General features: G+C 40.2%; 1 pseudogene; it reads right to left on the bottom strand.

Annotated features, from left to right (window-relative positions):
• Nucleotides 1-2,350: 2,350 nt before the first annotated feature.
• Nucleotides 2,351-5,237, bottom strand: LOC137977351 (uncharacterized; annotated as a pseudogene).
• Nucleotides 5,238-6,275: the final 1,038 nt, after the last annotated feature.

A 6,275-nucleotide genomic window follows, 5' to 3' on the forward strand; every position in this document is an offset into this window, starting at 1 on the left:
AAAAACAAAGCAAAAGCTAATTAAAAAGCCATATAATAAACTACTTACTATAGTAACCGAGCTAGCTGGAGCCGTACTGGGGAATATTGGCCCTCGGTCGTTTTTGTAAGGACTTCGCTGCGCTCGGTCCGTACTGCCACAACCTCGGGCCAATATTCCCCAGTACGGCCCTCGCGCACGGTTAGTAAGAAGTTAATGATAGGTGGCAATAAACGAGATGCCTATTTCTGATCCTTGAATGCGTCTGATGATATTTAGTATGAAAATGATTAATTTTGTTCTCGTTTCACTGCAGAGTGATTAGAGAACAAATGAACTTGTTGACTGGGTGCGCGAGAGCCAAATATTTTCCCGTCCGGCCCGACCTAAGTCAGTCAATAACTATTTTATCAAATGACCACTAAGTGTAGAACATTATAAAATTTATGCTTGAGCCTAAATGTACCGCGATTACATGTATAAGACGGGGCGCGCAGAACAACTCCAAAAGATTGTACAATTAAAAACTGGCCCTTTATTTATCCGTGACGGAACAATAAAACGTCATCAATTTATCAAAATATTTTGTTTTAAAAGTTTACATCCCAAAAACGAACTCAATGACCCCAGTTGCTTTAAAGTAATGAGCGATGGACTAAGATAAAACTCTCTGCAAAGTTAAAAAAATTGTGTGGAGCGGATTCAGAGCCATCCTCACAACAGGAAAATTTTAAGATGGCTCAGAATCTGATCTAGACAATTTGTCTTAACTTTGGGGAGATTTTTATCTTAGCTTACTAATTACTTTCCAGCGAAGTGAAAAAGGAAGTCGCTGACTTCGTTTTTGAGGTAAAAGGGCGTTTTTGCATGGCTATTTTGTTTCCATGGTGACATATTACGTCACATGAATGAGTGTATGTTGTTAACAATTATCGACGTTTCATTTGGTACCATAAAATTGACATTACGTGAAACGGTGTTGTAGAGATAACTCTTGTAATAAATTGTTGAAATTGTTTGCGCCACCCTTAAAGACTCTCTGTCTACCGGAGATACACCGCGCGCAGACAAGGAGGTTTCTTATCGTATGAAACCTCCATTTCTCCGTCGGTGCGTTTTCCTTCTTTAAATCATTCGTTATCGTAGACATCCACGGCGATGTGTTCTCTTACTTAGGGCTTGTTGTTACAGCTACATTATCATAGTTTGTTAGGGACGATATATTTTGTCGTTAAGTGCAATTTGCAAGCGTTTTAACGTGGATTGGAGGACTGAGCAATTGGACCGACAATCAATTCAAGAAAATGCCACGGCCTGATCTGCTAAAAGCAGCATATTTACGGGAATTTGAGTTCGAGATCAATGAGAGCCCAAATAGATTCATTGGGATACCACAAACTCTTAACTGAAACTGAGTTTGCTGATGTCCTTTCGCAGTAAGCCGAGTGACATTTGTAATTTCTTTGTAATGAATAATTGGACATTTACTGATTTTATTTCGAGACTTGTTTGGAATTCTAATTATTGTTTCATATAACATTTGGTTGAGATGCTTTTGTTTGGTTAGCATTTAAAAGCATTCCTGAAAACATTTCCGAATTGAACGATACCCAAGTTGTTGTGTGACTGTTAACGGGAACGATTGCAGCAGAGCCATAGTGAACAAATTTTTTAGGAAGAGTATATTCAATGAATAGTAAAAATATTTTTATTTTCATTCAAATTGTCAAAGACAAGGCAAACGAGTACTTTTACCAACAAAGGAGATCAGTATTGAATGTACATATTTTTGCCACGCGAACCGCGTAAGGTGACAAAATCAATTCGAAATACCCGATGATATGTTATAAGTCCAAGAGCAGCAGCGGCCCTTTATTCATTGCAAACATATTTTTTATTCGACTGGCCAGCTTTTTTAGTATTCCTTTGCAGCCTTTTGGCGATTATTTCTTTCCCAGTCGTTACTTCAAGCCGAATGAAAAAATAAACAAAGGTGCGTAAAGCATCTCGGTAGACAGAGAGTCTTTAACGCAAATGCACTTTAGTATTGCCTATGATCACAGAATCTGACGTTTTTTGTTTTTACACTATCCACGAAAACGTTATCAAGTGAATTTAGATCTTGTCAGCTACACGCTGGAGATCAGCAAGGCTTGTATGATTGTGTTTCATGGCTATGGAACGAATTTTAAGATACTGGAAGGATGGCTGACAAAACACTTGAATTGACTCATGAACGTAAGGAAGATGTTGTCCAAAACCAGATTTTCAGAGCTAAGAACAATAAAAAGGTCAGGCTATGTCCGTCACGTTATCACCGTGGAAATATGCTCACAGACTGAGAGAGTGGCGCTTGAACACAGATAAGCTCTTAGCAAATCAATGACGTCAGGTACAAATTCAATGCCAAATCAGCCCGCCTTCTTTATTGGGATTGAAAGTTTCTCTACATTCTGGACACTTGGCATTCAGTGCATGTCCAGAATATTTCACCACCTTTGATTCGGCATGGCACAACGGACACTTGTATTTGGCCTCCTGCAGTCCTATAAGTATTTTCATCAAATTGCTAGCAAATTGGGCACCATGCTGCTTATAAGCTTTCTTCTTCTCTTCCCTCAAGTCATTCAAATCCCAGTAGATATCAACAAATTTTAGCCCCAGGACATCTGCATCCTAAACTCTGAAGATCCCGCTGTCAGCGAAGTCCTGTCCATATGAATTCATCAACCGTAAACTTTCAGCATCGTGACTAGTAAGAAGAACTGCATGTCCATCCCCTTTACTCCCTGAGCCCGTATTTGATATGAGGTCCGATTTTGTGAGGATTCCTTTCTCATTTTTTTCATAGAACTGATCGAACCGATCCCACTGGGCTCCAGTCAGGTAGAAAGTGGCAACCACTGGTCTTTTTTCGGAAATGGCCTTGATGGCCTTAACTGCATCAACCCTTTTACATTGCAGACGATATTCTGGACACACCTCTCTAAGGACTTGGAAAGTGGAAACTTCTTCTTCTTCTCCGTATCTGGATACCTACCAACTCGTCCAATAATGCGTTTCATTACGTGGTGCATAACGGCTGCAGCAGCATGTGCATAGCAGGTATCCCCACGCTGTTCTGTGGGCTTAAATATTTTATTTGCCTTATTGATATAGAGATCTAGATCAACTTCTCCAAGTACATCGGACAGAGCATCTTGACTAAGGACAGCGCGCTTAGCCATGTCACAAGCATCTTTGATGACGTCTGGATTGTTCACCCGAAAGAAGAGTCTGGCTTCATTGTTGCTGATGTCGATCTCCCATCCTTTTTTCGCAAACAAGGCACATGGTATTTCCTGAGTTTTATGGTGGAGCTTATTCTGAACATGAACTTCGCTGGCTCCTTCCAGGTTACCTTTGGAATGCCATATATGCGACGAGGATTAGTTATATTTTCACGAGTTATAAAACAGCATACAATGGTGACTCCCAATCTGGACAAATTTTGGAGTTGAGGGTGTCTTTGGTGATTTCCATCACTTGGTTCCCCATCGGACAAGATGAATAGAAGTTTCTTATGATTTGGGAATTCTGAATGGGAAAACAGCTCCACGGAATATTTTATAGCTCTGAATAGTGGAGTGCTTGATCCATAAATGTAGGGTTCAACTGTTTCCATCAACTCGTTAATCCGTTCGTCACCTTTACAAGCATGCTGTATTTCGGACGCAGTTTGGACACTCATGATTGCCGCCTTGTTGACGGCCACTGACCTCAATTTCGCCAAGAGTTGTTTTCCCTTCTCCATTGTTTCTTTTACTGACTCTTCGGTTGCCGAGTCTTTCCTTTCGTCACTGGAAGTGTGATATACGACCTCTTTGATGAGGCTAACTGGCTGAATTTTGATTCCACGACATTCTGGGGGTAGGATCTCGTAAACAAACCTTCTGGTGAACACAGGTCTTCTTTGTAAGTAGTACAATATCGCAGCAGTAGTGGTAATAGCAATGACTTTGAGCAATACGTTTATTCTTCCCCAAGTGCAAATTATCTCTGCTTCTTTTCTTTCAAGAATATCCAGGGCCTCATTAATAATGTCTCTCTTGCTGTGCTTTTCTTCTGACTGGCTTTTCTTTGACTTCAGGGATTCCATAGTAGATTGTTCCTCGTTTGCTTTACCAAGAGTGCTGAGCAAATCAAACACTTGAGAACCGTCAAAACTACCTCCAAAGGCCAAAGAAAACGTCTGATTTGAAGGTGGCACATCATGCTTGATTAGTTCCTCTACCACTTTGAATACAGACCTCGCCCAAGCTCCATTATCTCCTTTCAACTTGTCGGTAGCACTATTCCCCATGGAGCCGGACACGTCCACCAGGATGCCCATCAATATGCTTTCCTCATCAGCTTAAAAAAAACGCAAAAAATTAAAATCATCAGGCATAATTCCTGAGCTTAAACCTTTCTATTTGAGGCGATGGAAAATCCGTACAAAGCTCGGTCACTATATTATGCATTTTTTTTAATTTGCATTTATTTGTTAAGTAAAACTATGTTTAATTTTTCTCTTAAAGTTCTCCCTGTAGAGATTTACCAGTGTGGGCACTGATATCATGAGGCTTATTTTTTTGGTGCCAATTTTTGGATTGTGGTCTTAACCATGGCAACATCACATCTAACGACTGGCAGATTTATTCTTATTTTTGACCTAAATTTCTTAATATTTATACCTTCCTTCGGTGAATTTTTTTATTCTTTGCCACATCATGGAAATGATATTGACATTTGACGTGGTAAAAAAGCAAGGTCGTTCAGACGGTTTTGCCAATATTCTGTAATTTGTCATTTTTTCTAAATATATTCGATTAGCTCTGACAGATTTTAACAAATTTTGGGTATTTGATAGGAATTGTATGTGATTAGGACTGAGCCAAAATTAAAAAAAAATTACCGCAGGGAACGCAAAAAAATTAGCAGTTAATTTGGTCACGCTGATGTTACAAAAATCGACAAAACGCGCGCGATTCAGGCGGCCCTAAAACTCTAGACAGCCTCCTTAACAACTGTATGGCGCTATCTACCCTTTGAACTGGGGACTGAGTAATACAATATTTTGTTGGAAACTCGAATTGTGGTATAAAGAACTGCGATCGCAGTCGAGCGTGGCTAATTCACAACACTTTTGAGCGTCCAAAAGATACATACCATTCCGTATAAATCCTAATAAACATACCCTCATGAAAATTCCAAGTCTTAATGTTGGCGTTGGCCATATCCCATCTCCTACTCTGCAACAAAGGGCGTAGTATCTGCGGCGTAGAAGTGATAGAGCTAACTCTAAAAGTGAACTTGGATGGATCCCATCTCTGGTGTGCAATGCCGCTCAGTCAATGAGAATCAGGTAGCCATTAGTCTGTAACGAAACAGTTGATAAAGGTGACTCCTAGGTCAATCAACTTTTGAAGTGGGTAGCTTCCATCGGCTTGCTGAGTATCTGAGAGAACGAAGAGAACCCTTTCATGCCTTTCAAATCGCGGATCAGAAAAAATATCCAATGACTGACCCATAGCTTGGATAAGTGGAGTCGGTAGATCAACGCAGGGTTCAACTGTTTTTAGTAAGTCATGATCACCAAAATGATCAACAGTCACTTGATTCTCAATACTTGTTTGTAGTACCAGAGACGCACTTTGAGCACTGAAAACTGCATCTTTGCTGACGGTCGTCTACCGTTTTTCATTGCTGCTCTGATTCCAAATTTAGGGAGCATATTCTCTAAGGAGCATGTCTCGAAGGAGACAACAGCAGCTGCAGCAGGGGTTAGGAGAGCAGTAATAAGGGGAAGAATACTACTGGCAACAGGGAAGCCCGAAACCAGGAGACACAACTCTCACTTGTCCCACTGTCTGAGCAGACACTCATCAAAAAACCTTTTAGCAAAATTAGGACTTCGTTGCAAATGGTAAAGTGTAGCAGGTGCATAAGTAGTATCGAGGACTTCTGCCAGTAATTCTGTGTTTTGTACCCAAGTACAACCCCTTCGTGCACCATTGCAGGTGAAAATGTAAATTGATACTTGCGCGTTATAAGTAAATAAATAAATTGCTTTCAAGAACGTCCAAGACCTCCTTGATAATTTCTTCCTTTGTTTTTCTGGACGTCAAATTTTTCACTTAGAATTGTTCCTCTTTTGCCTTAACCATACTGCACAAATCAAAGACTTCAGGATCAAAATGCCGACCAAATGCCAACACAAAAGTCTCCTTTGAAAATGGTACATTAAAAACTATCAGTTCATTTACCACTCGTAG

This window comes from Montipora foliosa, chromosome 11, assembly GCF_036669935.1.
Source record: "Montipora foliosa isolate CH-2021 chromosome 11, ASM3666993v2, whole genome shotgun sequence".
Taxonomy (NCBI): domain Eukaryota; kingdom Metazoa; phylum Cnidaria; class Anthozoa; order Scleractinia; family Acroporidae; genus Montipora; species Montipora foliosa.